Source organism: Lipotes vexillifer, unplaced genomic scaffold, assembly GCF_000442215.2.
Source record: "Lipotes vexillifer unplaced genomic scaffold, Lipotes_vexillifer_v1.1 scaffold128, whole genome shotgun sequence".
In the NCBI taxonomy this organism is placed as follows: domain Eukaryota; kingdom Metazoa; phylum Chordata; class Mammalia; order Artiodactyla; family Lipotidae; genus Lipotes; species Lipotes vexillifer.
The window spans coordinates 1,067,550-1,084,343 of record NW_006797837.1 but is presented as its reverse complement, the minus strand read 5'-3'; the positions used below and the strand labels follow the sequence as shown (position 1 = coordinate 1,084,343).

General features: G+C 49.9%; 1 protein-coding gene across 1 annotated transcript in view; it reads left to right on the top strand.

Annotated features, from left to right (window-relative positions):
- Positions 1-8,389: 8,389 nt before the first annotated feature.
- Positions 8,390-16,794, top strand: part of CALN1 (calneuron 1) — a 467,864-nt gene continuing 459,459 nt past the window's right edge. Inside the window, exon 1 of the mRNA XM_007469911.1 lies at positions 8,390-8,499. The gene's annotated coding sequence lies outside the window, so the exon portion shown is untranslated. The remainder of the gene's footprint in view (positions 8,500-16,794) is intronic.

The window sequence follows — 16,794 nt, the reverse complement described above, 5'->3', positions numbered from 1 at the left end:
TCTCTTTCCCTTCTTCTTTTTCTTCTTACTGTTGAGGGGGCTTGTGGTCTAGGTGGGCTGGGGGATGAGAATATACAAAATAGGGATGGTGTTTTTATTATTTTGCAAAGTAATATTAGTCGTACTTTACCCTAGCTTTTAGCTGTGTCCCTGAGTCCAACTGCATACAGAACCCAATAAAGAGATACCTATCTATTCACGGCTATACAAAGACACAACAGAGCCTTGACATTACTGGCTTTCAGGGTGGAAGGGGAACCATATAAGTATTTACCCCTTCTGCACAGCTACCCTGGGGTAGTGTGGGGGCGGGGGCGCCGTTTGATGTAACCAACAATGAGGTAGGGACTCAGTAAGAGATCAGATCTGTCCCATTCCCAACCAGTGTGAACTCAGCAATCTCAGGTTCTTCCATGTTTTCCCCTTTAAGCTCAGTGATCTACTCTAATCCTGCAGTGATCTTCCTCGCTCCCCTCTGAGCTGTCCTTGGATTCTTGGAGTTCTCTGAGTTCCTAGTGGAAATGGTAGTTGGCTCCAGGGTGGTCTTTTATCTCCTGAAAATGTGCTATAGTTCTTGAACCTGAGAAGCCAGATGAGGGGGGTCCAGTCTTGACCTCCAAAGACAGCCTGCCCACACAGGTGTTGAGCCCCTGTGGCCCAGCCTCTGCCCCAACTGGCTCGGCAGGTGGGGCACAAGCAGGCTGGGTCCTCCAGAAGAGGCTCAGAGCCCAGTCACCTTAGTGCCTGGTCACAGTTTATAAAGAAGCGGGCGGTGGAGAAGGAAGCTTTTGCCAGGCTCTTATTGGCAATAAATCAAATAAATTTTCATGGCAGTGACCCTTGATTGGCGGCATTTGGAAAGATTCCCTCTGTGTTTTCCAACTTTCAAAGATGAGTGTGCATTAGTTGTGTCGAAATTGCACGGAAATTAACAAGGACTCTGGCCAGGGAAACCTCACAGTGTGCTAAGACAGGTGGCTGGACTGGAGAGAGCCACATGGGGGTCTCTTGTTTGGGGGAGGGGAGTGGGTGCTTTGGGCATCCTAGCAGCTCCCATCCCATTCCCCACTCAAGCTTCCTTGCACGGCTCCTATCTCTTGGCCGGAAAAGACCCTGGTTGCAAGGCTGGCTGGTGGCCATTCATGCCCCTAACAGGGCTGCCCTTTGCCTGGAATCTCACCGCTTGACTGTAGCCCTCTCTCCACAGTGGGTTTTCTGTGTTTGGAGCCAGGATACTGGGGCTGTGGACATTGCTCTGCTTCCCTTCTTCTGGCCTCAGCTTGTGTCTGTACACACAAGCTTGTCTGACTGGTTTGTTTTCTTAGAAGCCAATGGTTTTATTGTTGAGTTTGGCACCTTGTCCGGCTCTGAGATAGGAGAGGAAGCTCGGTCTTTGAACGTCGGGAGATGGCCTTGCTAAGTGACAGCAGTGTGATTTAGGGAAATGACAGTGACGCTCGCTCACATACACATTATCCAGAGCACCCTGCACGGCTGCTCTACTCCTAGAGGCTTGGACAGTACGGCCAGCTGTGCTGATGCCCACGGTCAGGTGGACAGAGCAAAGCTATCCGTCAAGCTGCAAGCCACTCATCACCTTCAGAAAGTTCACCTGGGGATGTCTCCCCACCTCCCCAGGCCGCTGCGTGAGCCAGTGAGCCGCTTGGGAGCCTAACATCTGCCCAGGCTGCACCTCTGTGTCTGGATTTAGAGGGGCTCCTGAGGCCCTAACCCTCCATGTGCTGGGAACAGATTTCACTAATAACTCCTCGCATGTCCAGTTCATGCTCTGAGTCTGTCGTGCCCTCTCATAAGGTGTTTGTGGCACCAGGTGTGCCACCCTCTCAGCCCAGGGAGTGGGACAGAGAGAAAGAAGGAGGAAGGAGAGGGGAACTGGAGAGGGAAGAATCTGGCCGTTTGGGGAGAACAAAGCAGGCTGCCTTTGCTGCTATTTGCAAATCCTCTGAGCCCTTGAACTGCAGGGCAGTGAAGCAGAACTCAGATTCACCAGGGATTCAGGAAAGCAAAGCTCTGTGCCCTGTAGTGGGGGATAGGGGGGCAGAGCAACATCTGTACCAGATCCACATCCACCAGGTAAATGTGGCCGTGGAGGCTGATCCGTGATACGTTAGAGAGCTGGGCATAAGAGCAGATCAAGAAGTTAGAGCTGGGGTTCAAGAGGAGACTTCAGCCAAGACCTTAACGTTTATACAGTTGATCCCACGGGCTCACAGAAGTCTCCGGGGCAGTAAGCTTGGGGATTTTCATCTCTGCTTTACCACTGGAGGAATGAGGTGGACGTCTCTTTACCTTCGTGGGAGAAGGCTGTACGTTGGCGCTTGGACTTTGGTGCTTTGTAAGCTGGTGGCTTCAAATCTTGCATGCCCGTATCCCATACACATGGAAGCCATGCCATGTTGGAGCGCTTTCCCTTTAAATTGGGACCCTATACATTTACTTTGATTTGGCAACCCATGGGCAAGCCTACAGGAGCAGGGGCCTCTTGTTCTTGCACTGAGGGGCCATGTCTAGCCTACTTCTGCGGGCAAGGACACAGTGAAACCACTCTAGAAAATTTGACTAATGTGCGGAAAACGAGAAAATTAGTAAATCATTACTTGTGGTTTATTCCAACAAAGAAGACAACTATTTACTTACTGAGCAGACTTTCCCTTGATTATAGGCCATTAGTGGCTCCCAGATTGTTGACATTTGATTCGAAATTCATAGGTGTGAGTTTTACAAAGTTTGCATTTTACACCAGGGAGCTAAGCTCGCTTAGTTTGTTAATGTGGAATTATATACTCTAGTTCATTTGAAACAGAATTTGTGGGACTGCCTTGTACGAGGCACTAAGAATAGGAGGACACCTGCTGGTACTCTTAGGGAGCACGAGGCAGTCACGTGGCTGTACAGGGTGGTAATTGCCCCCCGGGGAGGTAGGTACCCTTCTCTGCCTGGGGGAAGCTGGGAGGAAAGGTGATCCTTGGGGTGACATCAGAGTCGGCCCTTGAGGGATAAGTAGGAGTTCACTAGGGCAGCAAGGAAGGACATTCCAGGATGGAGGAACAGCAGCGCTAAGGCTCCATGTGTGAGGCTGGCCTATTCTGGGAGTTGCAAGTGGTTGCATGCGGCTGGAGCTGATTGAGGTGTGTTAGGAGGGGACCTTGGGAGGAGATGAGAGGGGGATGAAAGGTAGATTGGTGCCACCAGTTTACAAAGGGCCTTTTAGACAGAATAAGGAGTTTGATCTTATCCCACACACCACGAGTAACAAATGTTTTGTATTTTAGACCCATTGATCCAACTGTGCTCCGACTGTCAAGCCTTGTTCACGTTTCCCTCACTGCTTACTTGGATTGTACCGCAGATTCCTTAGAGAACACATATTGATGCAGGATCGTTTAGGTACATCTCACGATCCAGCCTAGCCCCATCACAGCTTCCTCTCTCCTTTACCGTGAAGCACGCAGGCCTCGCGGGTGTCCCTTGCTTACTTACTTCTCCACCTGACCACGAACCAGTGCCTCTGCTTGGTCAGTGTTGGCATCCTGCTTGCCTGGTGCCTGGTACCCTAGAGCCTGTTCTGTCTTTCGGGAGCAATCCCTCCCCCGTCACATCACCAGCACCTACTTATTCGCCAGGTCCCACCTCAGGAGCCTTCCCCAATTCCTGCAGAGTAAGTCAGTCCTCAGATGAGAGCTGGCCATCCCCCTGGGCATTTCTTGTTCTTTGTCCTTGTTCCCTTTTGCAATTGCTTGATATTTGTCTTTTCTCAAGCTCCTGAACTCCCCAAAGGCTGGGCTGCATCTCCCCTACCTGCCACCACATCTCTGGTGCCTAGCAGGACACCAGGCATTATTGGTGAATGGAGGGAGGGGGATTCATTTAGAAATTTCTCGTAGGAGATCAGCTGAGAGAGGAAAGGGCTTGCGTGAAACCGGTGACAGTGCGGATGGAGAGGAGAAGGCTGTGTAGGGCCATATCTCTAGGGTAGCACACGCTGACCATGCTGGATGTGGTGTCCTGGAAAACTGGGCAGAGGTCAGGATGAGGTAATGGACTCTGCAAAAACATTTTGCCTCCACATTCTTACCCCTGCCCGAGGAAAAATTTTGTCTTGGCTCTCTGTTCTCAGATCAGAACCCCAAGGGGATAAAGTGAGAGATGAATTAAGGAGCTCCAATACCCTAATAGCCTACACGGTCCAAGTTCCAAAATATTGTTGAAGCGTACTAAGATTTACTCAATGAACCTAACATAGCATCTACCAGTAAGCAGAACGATCATGTGTAAGTTACCCTGAGTTCTTCCCCGCAGGGCTGACGTTCAGTTCAGTTCTGAGGTTGACTTCCTAAGTTACCCCTGAAGAATCTTTTGTTTTGAATTCAGTAGCTCTAAAATTAGACCAGGAGTTTTTTTTTTGTTTGTTTTTTTTTTTTTTTTGCGGTACGCGGGCCTCTCACTGTTGTGGCCTCTCAGAACGATCATGTGTAAGTTACCCTGAGTTCTTCCCCGCAGGGCTGACGTTCAGTTCAGTTCTGAGGTTGACTTCCTAAGTTACCCCTGAAGAATCTTTTGTTTTGAATTCAGTAGCTCTAAAATTAGACCAGGAGTTTTTTTTTTGTTTGTTTTTTTTTTTTTTTTTGCGGTACGCGGGCCTCTCCCTGTTGTGGCCTCTCTCGTTGCGGAGCACAGGCTCCGGACGCACAGGCTCAGCGGCCATGGCTCACGGGCCCAGCCGCTCTGCGGCATGTGGGATCTTCCCGGACCGGGGCACGAACCCGTGTCCCCTGCATCGGCAGGTGGACTCTCAACCACTGCGCCACCTGGGAAGCCCTATTTTTTCTTTTTGATATCTGTAAATTTGTTGTAATAAATGACAAATATGTAACATAAGGATATGCCAGTGAGCTCCAACATGAGGAACAATCTTAAAACTTTCCTCTGTCTCGTAATTTCTTTTAACCTGCAAATGTTAACATTGATTTCCAGAACGTGTGGTATGTGCCAGAATGTTCAGATTCTGACTTGAACATGACTATCAGAACACTCCAATTTGGGATCTCCAAGGAAAATTCTTGTCCAGTCAGGAAAATGAAACCACACTAGCTATTTCAAACAGATGGCATTTAACACAGAGGATTAATTACACAGGAACTGGAAAGCTGAAATAATCCAAGAATTAATCACTGTGAGAACAGCTACCATCTCTAGGGCTGGGGAACACAAGGAAAGAGGTGGTCTTACCTGGCCTAAGAGAGGCCCTGACGGAGGCGTCAACCCAGCAGGACTGCTACAGTGGAGGGGACGCAGCAGTTGTGGTGGAGTGTGGATGGCTGGTGGGTGGTCTGACTGCAGGGGGACATGACCCAGCTGCTGGCACCTCTGCGAGGCGGGCAGAGCTGGTGCTGGACCTCGGAAGGGGTGCAGTGAGGCTGGTCTCAGCAGTAACGAAGGAAGCTGGGGGCGGGAGCCATCCCTCTGTGCTCTCTCCCTCCTGGCTTTCCCATCTGCCTCCTTTGGCTGAACCACTGGAAGCCAGTGGGCAGGGGTGCCTGGGAAGAGTGGTCCAGAAAGCCCGGTCCCAGCGTGGCAGAGCATCTGCGACTGGCCTGTGCCTAGGGGCCAGGGGGGATAAGCAGATTCACAAAAGCAGATTTGGGGGCAGGCCAATTTCGAGGCTCCGTGGAATCAGTCCCACCGTTTAAAGAGTGAGGCCTCCTGAGTTGTATTCTGGTAAGCTTATCTTGCAAAAGTCAGATAAAGTTAAGCTCCTGCAGATAAGAATGAAGGGGGTGGACATTCTCATTTGTCAGTCACTGGAGGAGAGGCCGAAGGGGCAGAAACGGTGGACCTCAGACAGGTGCGGAGGGACCGCCTGTCTCTTTAGGCCGAGGTCTTTTCCGTTTGGACTTGGAGAGGTCAGGATCTTCCCAAGGGCACTTCCCCGTGGTGGGGGCCTCAGATGACCTCCCTTCCTAAGGGCCTACTGGGGGCTGTGGTGGAGCTGAGTAAGCCACTGTCTCTGCCCCGGGGGCCTAGGTCCTGTCACTCTCTGCCTTCATAGCCCTTTGTTCTGAGGAAAGACGTGTATTGCGGCATCATGGGGCACCAAGGGCCACGGGGCCATGGCACTGGCAGCTGTGGTTCCATGGGGAGAGTACTCCAGGGGTCCCCGAGCGAGGGGTATTGAGGCCACTGTTCCTCCCCAGGGAAGCACTCTCTTTGTTGCCAGTCTCAAAGATGTGGGGCTTGATTTTATTAATGAAAACTGGGGAAGAGACCCCAAGGATCTGATAGTAGGAATGGAGCCTGGAATTCCCTTGTCCCCTCCAGATACTTCCTTGTCATGTGTCTCTGCTGTGCCAGCTCTGTCAACCCCAGAGGCCACCTTGCTCAGAGATGCCCCAAGGGCCAGAGGGGTCTGGGGCTGTGAGTCTGTGGGGACACTTTTTGTGCCAGGCACACATCTCCCACCTCAGCCCCCAGCCCCGATCTCCCCATTTTTCTTGGTCACTCTCATTCAAGGCAAGAGAAGATGCCATATGCAAGTCTCCCCAGAGGATAGAGACAGGAAGTTACATGGAGCTGATGTCTAAGCGGGTGATAGCAGGGTCTTTGCTAAGAAGGTTTTTATTGCCAGGGGGCTTGAGGGCACTGGCATCTGAGGGTGAGAGGAGGGTGCCAGGCAGGGGTAAAGTGGGTGTGGGAAAGGTGGGGAGAGACTGAAGCTGTCGGTGATTTTACCTGAGGCTTGGCTGGAATTGCAAGCACTTGCTTCCTGACGTGTGCAGGACCCATGGCTCAGAGGAGAAGCTGCAATCAGGGAGAGTGTGTCCGCCCCACTCCATCCCTCACTGACTCGGAGGCCTTTGGCAATAATCCCGCACAGTGTTTTTCTAGATTTTTTTTTAGCGGATGCCCTCTGCAGTGTGCCGTCCCCGTCAGCCGAGAAGATGTGGTCCAGCTTGGTGTTTGGATAATGGAGCGTGCATTCTGAGAGTCCCCACGTCTTCCTCCTGGCTTCCCCTCTCGGGGAAGGGCACTGGCTCAGTTCAACCCTGTCATTTTACAAATGAGGAAATCCAGGCTCAAGATGGGGAGAGGGTCGCATCTGTGCTCGTAGCAGAGCTGGGCAGGATCTGAGGTTCACCCGCATCCGGCGCTCTACTCCCCTCCCCACCCCCCCGCCCCTGAGGGCTGGGCCCTGAGTCTGCTGAGCCCCAATTGGCCGGATTTCTTTTGGGTGCTTACTGGGAGAAAATGATATTAAAAGTATCACACTAGGTGCTGCTATATCGGCTGAAGTATCACAGAGAAAATCAACTCTTGTAAGGATGCCAAGCCCAGGATAGGTAAGTGTGAGGAGGCAGTGAGGTCTTATCCAAGGTGAGGCTTCACGAATAGACAGCGGGAGCAGCTGGAGAGAGGCCATGTGGCCAGCGGGGCTCTGGGGGTCTTGGTCTTGAATTGAGACTCTCCCTGGCATAGAGCCCTGCTCCTGGACAGGAAGCATAGAGGCAGGGACCCCCCCGCCCCCCCCGCCCCTTGGCTTATACCTCCACCGCCTTACCCTAGGCTCCCTTCTGGCTGTGCTCTGTGTTACAACTATTTCCCTTGTTGATCTACCTGTAAAATACAGGTATAGGACAGGACGTCTGGCTGGCTGCAGGTCATGTGCCTTTGTACCTGGGGGTCTGGAAGATGGGCATGTGTGCGTACCTAGATAGGTGTGTGTGTACCTGGACAGATATGTGTGTACGCAGGCAGGCATGTGTGTGCATGGGCAGGGGTGTGTGTGTACCTGGGCAGACACTTGTACATGTGCAGGTACATGTGTGTGTGCATGTGCAGGCATGCGTGTGTACGTGGACAGATACGTGTGTTTATGGGCAGGGGTGTGTGTACAGCGTACACGGTAGCTGTCACCCAGCCGTCCTTTCAGGAAGGAAGCACACAGCAGAGCCCCTGCTGCCCACTCTTCCTGGGCACTGTCCATCCAACCCCACATCTGGAGAGGCGGTCCCTGCAGTCACCTGCACCCAAGGAGCCCAGCTTCTCTCCCCGGTCTGGGAGAGTGTGTGCAGGACTCACTCGGATGGGCAATGCCTGGGTCCATGGCCCTGCAGTTCTGATTCAAACCATGTAGCCCAAGATCCCCCCGGGGCTCCTGGCTGCACTTTCCCACCTTCATTGCTCCGCTTCCTTGCTGAAGAGAGAGGTCTGCAGGAAGCTGTTCCAGCAGCTGGGAGCAGTGGACGGAGCAGCAGCAAAGGCAGCAGCAGGCGCAGCACCGGCACCCTCCAAATTGGGACTCTAGCCCTTTAAATCTTCTCAGTTACCAAAAAAGAAGAGGCATCAGACCCTGTTAATTAAAGCTCGCCCTGGTCCATCATTCTGAGGAGCTGCAGTGCTCCGCTCCTTCCTGATGGCTTAGAGATTCTCCTTAACTCCCAGCCATGGATCTTGGAGAGTTTCCCCCGAGATCAGCAGGAGGTATGATCCTTGTCGATGGCACTCTGGGGCTTGTGTGGCTCTAAATCAATAATAACACAACTGACTGCATGGACGCTGCCTGGCCCGCCTTTCTTTCCTGCTTTCCCCTCTGCTTCCTCTCCAGTTTCCCAGCTTGTGTTTAGTTGAAACAAATCAAGTTTTCATGGGTTTCGGAGGAAGGGGAGGGGTCGGGGTCTGGAGGGAGCTCCCAATGTGTTTGTTTTGGCCCTGGCTTCACCTAGCTGCCCAAGTGGCTTGGAGGAGCCAGGAAACATGTTTCTTCAAGCTCAGGCTCCTGCCAAAGCATTTCCTCCCTGGCCGGGTCCCCTGTCTCAGGTCAGCATGAAAAGGGCATAACCCTGACTTTGACTCGCTCCTTAAATCAATGACCTGCCACTGGGTCAGTCTGACGATGGCCGTTCCCCTGTGTTATTGGAAAACTCATCGCACAGAACTTTCTCTCTGTAAATTGTCCCGGCAGGAACACCGTGCGGCACCTCCCTTCCCCTTTACATTGAATGCTACTCGATTAAAATGCTTGCTGTAGGATTTCAGGAATCCATAACCCTTTCCCGGTGCCTTTTGAGGAAACTCACTTCTAGCCGAGTCTAAGGTTCTGTGGTAAAGAGTTGTTTTTCTTCAGGAATCTGCTCTAGGCTGGCAGAGAGAGGGAGATTTATCTTCTTTCCCATTGCATTTTGTAAATTGCACTTGGGCCCAGAGAACATCTATCTGTAAATCCTTCATTGATTTGTTTTCATCCCCAGAGCTTCCTTCTGGGTGAAATGCTCTTCTCGAGTCGTACCCGAAAGAGAGGTTTCCTCTTGACACGACCTCACAGATGTCCCTGAAAGCCAGGCCCTGGCAGAGGGAGCCATTTTCGTCATCCTGGGTAACAGTCCCCGGGAGCCCGAAATACGGGGTCCATGTGCTTTGAGAGGAGGCTTGCAACCCCTGCCCCGGGAAAGTAGCTTCGGATGCAAAGCACTTTTACTGATGTTTTCAGGGGCTTTAAAACACTCTGGATGATTAACATTGCTTTTCAAATCTTGAGAGGGATGTGGGCCAAAGCATAGCTCGCGGGAGTGGGGATTTCCCCACAAAGTCATTGCCTGCAGTGTCCCCAGCTGTTCACAGAAACAGTAGTTAGGGTGTGTGCAGCGAAATCCTTCCCGATCCCCCAGCAAAGAATGGGAACTTTCTCTGGGTGAATGGCATGGAAGTCAGTGTCTGTGCCTCCCGGAGACCAGGGTTGCAATGTGATTAGTATTCTCAGGACAACAAAACTCTCAGCCGTGGCAGAAACACTCTGGTTAGGAGAGACTATTCAGAACCTACAAATGAAGCCCTTGATGGCATTCCTAATCACTGTGCCCATCAGTGGATTCGTGTAATAATTTGGAGATTCTGAGGGAGGCATCCAGGGAGAGATGTTTCCTGTAAACTGAAAGCCACACGGGAAGCAGGATGAAGCGGGGAGGCCCGTGGGAGGGTTTCATACCCCCTTCTCAGCTTTGCTTCCAGCTGGTCTGTGAATGGCATCGTGAGGGTTGGGCTTCTGCCTGGTGTTGGGATGCTAGGTGGGACCGTGGCCATGGCGAGCAGGGTACTTTCCTGAGCTCATAGACAGAGGGTCCAACCTGGGTTCTCCTCAGGCAGAGACGGGCCCCTCTTCCTTCCCTTTCCCCTTCACCCCCCTTGAGGCCCAATGGTTAAATAGGTAGACTGTTCCTTTGTGTCAGTTTTTCTCTTCACCTTAATGATGTGTGTGTGTATGTGTGTGTGTGTGTGTGTGTGTGTGTGTGTGTGTGTGTGTGTGTGTCAAAATTTATTGGATGGCTGCTGGCTTTCAAGGAGCTATAAAGAGATCCCAATGGAGTTTGTTTAGACCCGGCAACTTCGTAGAGTTTTGTGGTCCATGGGAATTCATTGAATGGCCTTGGCGGGCTCTCACATTACCAGGGCGATGGAGCAGAAAGGACCTGGCCTTCGGGGAAGGACAGACCTCTGTTGGAATGTCAGCTCCACCGCTTACTAGCGTGTGGCCTGGGCCAGTTACCTAATCCCAGTGAGCTTCAGTCTCTTCAACTGTGATATGGTAAAGTTGTCAGGATTCAGTGGAATAATGTAGCTGAGGTCTGGGGACACAGCAGGTACAAAAGAAATTGTTCTGTCCGTCCAATGAAGGCAGCCACCTTCAGTTAAGTAAACTGTATCACCGAGGATGGAACTATTGATATTTAAATAGCTCCAATGGCCCCCTCACTGGCCACTGGCCCATGCCTTCTCTGAGGGCAGGGACGACCTCATCCGTGCCATCACACCCCTCCCCATGGCTAGCACGGGGCCTGGCGTGGCCCTGAAACTACAGAAAAGTTTATTGAATAAATACATGATGGTCTGTGGACATGTAACCTTCAACATAGGTGATCTTTAACAGCTAAACCAAACCACTGCTCACTCACTTTACTTAAGAGATGCAGTGGAGCCAGATGCATCAAAGAGCCCCCGTGACTGTCATAAATTGGGACTCAAATATGTCCTTTTGTGGGGAAATCTGAACTAATACAAAATATCTCCTGCACGAGGACCTGGAGAAGGAGCCTGTGGACCCCAGGCGTGTCCTGGAAGCCGTTCTGCTTGCTGGGCGTCGAAGTCCCCACTGCCTTCCCTCACCGTGGGCTACCCCCTCTTTGTCATGTTTGAAGAAGAGAAGAGCCTTGAAAAGGGAAAACCGCTCTGTCACTCTGGTGTGTAGGACAAGTCAATCAATAGATCAGTCAGTTCATCAATCAGTTGATGTGTATGTAGACAGTGCCCATTGGGGAGAGTCACTGATTTAATAAATATTTATCAAAGATAATAGTAATTGTAATAATAATATAATAATAATAACAACAACTAATACCATCACTACCTAGCATTCACCCAGGGCATCAAGCCCAGGATGACAGCATCTCTGCTGTCAAGTGGGAGACAGACAGTTGTGTCCATGCAGGTGATGCAGGTTATGAGAGGCAGGAGTCCAGGGGACCACGGGCGCACAGCGGTAGGGCCCTAACTTGGGCTCAGCTCAGTTATTTGGGTGACCCCCAAAGTGAGTCCCCAAAGAGGTGGCTTTGGAAGAGCATTCTTGACAGAGGAGGTGACACAAGCAAAGGCCAGAGGTGAAAGAGACACTTGAGGGGGTGGTGGGTGATTTCCACCTGGCTATGTTCTGGAGGGCCAGGTGATGAGAGAGGGGCCAGGTCCCAAAGGGCCTTGGGCGCCTGCAAAGGAGGGAACTTTATTCTAAGGGAGATAGGAGAGAGAGTCACTTGGGAAAATGGAATTCAACCAATACGTATTGAGCACAAAACGTGCACGGAGCTGCGGTCTAGGCACAGCAGTGAACAAACCAGACAGAAAGCCCTGCTCTTGTGAAACTTTCATCCAGTGGGGAAGACAAAAACTAAGCAACAGCAGGGTGAATTGTAAATTGTAAATAGCATGTGCTGGAGAGAACATCACTCAGGGAGAGTGATGGGCCTGGGTGGGCGCAATCCCAGACGGGATGCGGGGAGAAGGCAGTGCTGGAGTAATGCCCTTGGAGGTGTCACCAGAACTTGGGCTCTGACTCTGAGGGAGATGGAAGTTTGCACCGGGTTCTGAGCAGAGGAGGGACATTTTAAAATGATTCTTCTACCTACCGTGTTGGGAAACAATTGTAGGTGATGGGGTGGAAGCAGGAAGACCAGCTGGAAGATGATTAGCAAATCCCAGTGAGAGGGGACGGTGGCTGGATGGGGGGTAACAGTGGATGTGTGCAAAGTACTAGGATTCTGTTTTTTTGTTACTGTTTTTGTTTGTTTGTTTGTTTTGTTTTAAGAATGGAGGCAATGGGATTTGCTGAGGGATTGGGTAATTGTGTGAGATGAAAAGATGAGTCAAGGATGACTCAAGCTTCTTTGGCCTCTGATGGGGACAGCTGTGGGTGGAGCAGGTTTGGGAGAAGATCAGAAGTTGGTTCTGCTCACTTTGCAACGTCTGTTGGGCATCCCGGCAGCGACGTTGAGTGGGCTGTCCTGAGTTCACGGGAGAGATCTGGGCTGGGTACAGCCTTGGGAGCCATGAGCCCAGATGGTATTTAAAGCTGTATCAGATGAGATGATCAGGAGGCCGGCTACGGATGGAGAGGACTCGGGAGTGGATTCTGAGGCATTACAACTATTTACAGGTTAAAGAGAGGAAACTAGCGAAACCAGTCAAGGAGACGGAAAACGAGGTGTCTCTCCTGTTTAAGACAATTTATCCCCTTCCTGTATTCTGTCTCTTCTCCTGGGAACAAGGCTCATAGATCATCCTCCCCATTTTCCACTTGTCTTTTTCTCTTGGCTTCTTCCCAACATCCTTAGAGACCTGCTCAGGTCTCCTTCATCTTAAGAGGACCCCTTTCTTGACTCCTGAGATCTCCATTTACTTTTGCCCTATTTTTCTCTTTTCCTTTACAGATAGACTTTTCTTTCTTTCAACATTAATCGAGTAACTACTATATGCCGGGCATGAAGGATGCAGAGACAAAAAATAGACTTTCTCCACTTGAAAGAAGATCTATTTATTTCTACCTTGGCTATTTCCATAAAGCATTTTGGTGGTGGATATATAATGAAGTAGAAAATATACAAATCATAAACTAAGGAGAAAAATTCTGTACCAAGGAGAATACAGTTTAGAAGCACAAGATCAGAAAAAAATAGAATGCACAATTGAAGGTCAAAGGGTTGTATAAGAGTATAATTGAGGGACTTCCGTGGAGGTCTAGCAGTTAAGACTTGCACTTCCACTGCAGGGGGCGCGTGTTCTATCTCTGGTCAGGGAAATAAGATCCCACATGCCGCACGGTATGGCCAAAAAAAAAGAAAAAAAAATAATAGAGCCACCAATCTGATCAGAACTTCTGGTCAGAAAACAGGAAAATGGGCCAACAAGTATGTACTGTATAGCACAGGGAACTATACTCAATATTTCGTAATAACCTGTAATGGAAAAGGATTTTAAAAAGGGGATTTATATATATATATATATATATATATATATATATATAAAAAGGATATATATATATATATATATATATATATATATATATATATATATATATATATATATATATATATATATATCACTTCGCCGAATCTAACACAACATTGTAAATCAGCTATATTTCAATTTTTTAAAAAAGGAAAATGGGAATTCCTTAAAATACTTACAGAAGTACAATATGTATCCCAAAGGTCTCACATCATTAATTACATAGCTTCATACATTTTTACCGGCTGAACACACTCAGCAGTACCCAGATCAAGAACTAGGACAGTATTCACACCCCAGATCCCTCCTCTCTCCATAGAGACTGACATCGTCGATTTGCCTGTTTCAAACTTTTTTGGGGAATTGCTTCTTGAGTTTCATTGTCCATGAGATGATAAGCTAGTTCCGCAAGGAAAAGAAAATTTTTCCGGCATTTTGTTCTAAAATGATGTTTTCTTCTGGAGTTTCATTTAAGGGACACTGAAAAAATTGGGTAGAGACCATACCTTGTCTATTTCCCTAACATATTTTGGATAGTATAATGTATATATGTGTATGTAATGAAACATCAAATGTAAAAATTTAAACTAAGGATACAAAAGGTCGAAGGGTGGCAGTTACTTAGCATCAGAAGGCAAAACCTGGAGAGGAGGGGATGCCGTAGAGAACGAGGGCAGGGAGCAACCCTCGGGTTTGGAAAGTAGGAGGCGCCCAGCATGCTTTCCTGGAACGATGGAGGTGGAAGCCAGATTGAGGGAGGTCAGGGAAGGAACTGGAGCTGTGAAGTGATGCCTTTGAGTGGAGACCACTGTTTCAAGGGGATCCATTCTGGTGGGAAGGAGAGAGAGGGTGGCAGACAGAGGGAGTTGCAAAACCTCAGGAAGCGTTGAGTTTACTTCTCAGTAGAATGGGAGAGACTTCATCATGTTCTCGGAGAAGCAGATGGTCAAGAGATAGAGGAAAGAGATAAAGGGGAGAGAAAAGAAAACTAAAGGAGCAGGGACCTAGCTAAATTCTCCTATTGCGCATGTGCAGACACACACACACATGCTCACACATTCAGCCTACCTTGCTTTCTCTCCCTCTGTCACTCTTGCTGGTCGTGGACCCCTCTCCTTGCCGTTGTTCTCCTTTGTTTGGAAGCTAAGATGCCTTTAGCAACCACACACCCCAGTGGGGGCTGTAGGACGTGATCCACTCGGGCCTCTCCCTGAAGACAGGGGCACTGTGGGTACCTGCTGGGCTTCATTTCAGCCATCTGTCCCGGATGTCAGGGCTGCCTTAGTGAGGTCCAGCCTGTGTCCTTATTTTTCTAAATGAGGAGACTGAGGCCCAGGTTTTCCTGGCAGCGTAGAGACAGCAGCACAGAACTCACCCCCAGACCTCTGGACGGCTTGATCACAGCTTCAACAGACGTTTCTAGAACGCTCTCTCTCTCTCTTTTTTTTTTTCATGTTTTCCCACATCAGTTTATTTTACCTGAAGAACAGTGAGAGGTTACAGCACTACACCCACATGGATAAGACATTTTATTAAATTCCATGTCATTCTGAAATAGCACATAAAGAAAACTTTTGTTTTCACCTGAGAATGCCAAACAATGCTGTGTGTATGTGTGTGTATGTGTGCGTGTATACATACACATATATACATATATTGATATATGTACAAACATATGTATGTATGTATTTACATATGTATTTATGTATGTATCTCCCTATTACTATATTTTAAATAAGATTGGCAGTAGAATGTAGAGGTCATGAAATGTGATTTTAAAGGCTTTGGAACTGAGTCCCATTAACTTGTAAGCATTCCTGGTGGCACTAGAGAATGCTCTCTCTTGATCTTTCAAACTTGAGTATTTCTCAAATTCCAGCGTGCATCAAAATCACCTGGGGGGTTTGTTAGGCCACAGATTCCCTGAGCTCCACCCCCAGAACGTCAGATTGGGTTCTGAGGCGGAGCTGAGAATTTGCATGTCTAACAGCTTCCCAGGTGATGCAGAGGCTGCTGGTCTGGGGGCCAGGCTTTGAGAACCCTGCTGGGGAGGTGCTGTGGGCAGAAGAGGCAGGGAGGGAAGATGGACCTAGTTCCTAAGAGGTTTTCATTTGGGCTGATCTCCTTTCCCTTGGGTCAGGCCTGAATGAGGTGGAGGTGGCCAGCTGCCAGCCCCAAGAAGATGAGCCATTCCACCTTCTAGCCACCAAAAGATCTAAGGAATGCTGTGGGGCAGGCTGTGTGCTCTGAGACTAATCCCGGCAGAGTCAGGCTGTCCTTAAACACGGCACCGTCCGGGCTATTCCATCCCTCCTGCCTGTCCTCCGTGGGGGACAGAAACACAGGGAAACCCGCTGCTTGGACCCAAGTTGGGACTCCCAGGTCACAGTCCACTCCCAGCAATTCTGAGAGCTGCTTTCCCTCCTGGATCCCCAGGGGAAGGAGGAACGCCTTGCTGGGTGTGACCCAAGGTTCTCCCTCTGCATATTCCATTATCTTAGCTCTCAGCGCATATGTCAAGTGAATTCTGTGTCTCTGGCAGGTTATTAGGTACTGAATTAGTGCGGCGAAATAAAAACTGTAATAAAGCTGTACCAGACTCTTAAATTGTTAAAATTTATTATAAAACGTGCATAGTTATTAACTGATTTTCGCCTGTGTGCGTTTGCTGGCGCCCGAAGCCAAAGAAGATGAAAAGTGGCTCTGTCAAAGGGAGGCCGAGGGTTGGCTCCTGGAATTCTCGAGTCCCAGCGGGGCAGCAAATTCACGGATTCACAGAGAGCACGGCTGGCCTCTCACTGATGGCTGCTGCCCCGCCCTGGCGCTGCCTGGGGCTCTCCAGGGCTGCAGGTCACGGTCGCATGGGAAGGCAGCCCCTCTGTCCACTTCAAGGAGGTCCTGGGGAGGCCGAGGGACGCGTGGATACATGGGTCCTCGCACCTCATCAGTGTTTGCGCTCGGGAGGCCTGGGTTCTCCCCCATCTCTAATCCTGGGACCGAACATTTGAGCTTGGAAAGCTGCTGCCCGTGGGCTTCTACCACATTCTCTTCTGCCGTATCCTCAGGCTTGTTTCCCACTCTGTCTTTATTTTTCTTTTTCTTTTTTCATGCCGCGTGGCATGTGGGATCTTAGTTCCCCCGAGGAGGGATCGAACCCGCGCCCCCTGCATTGGAAGCTCGGAGTCTTAACCACTGGATCGCCAGGGAAGTACCGCACCCCACCCCCCC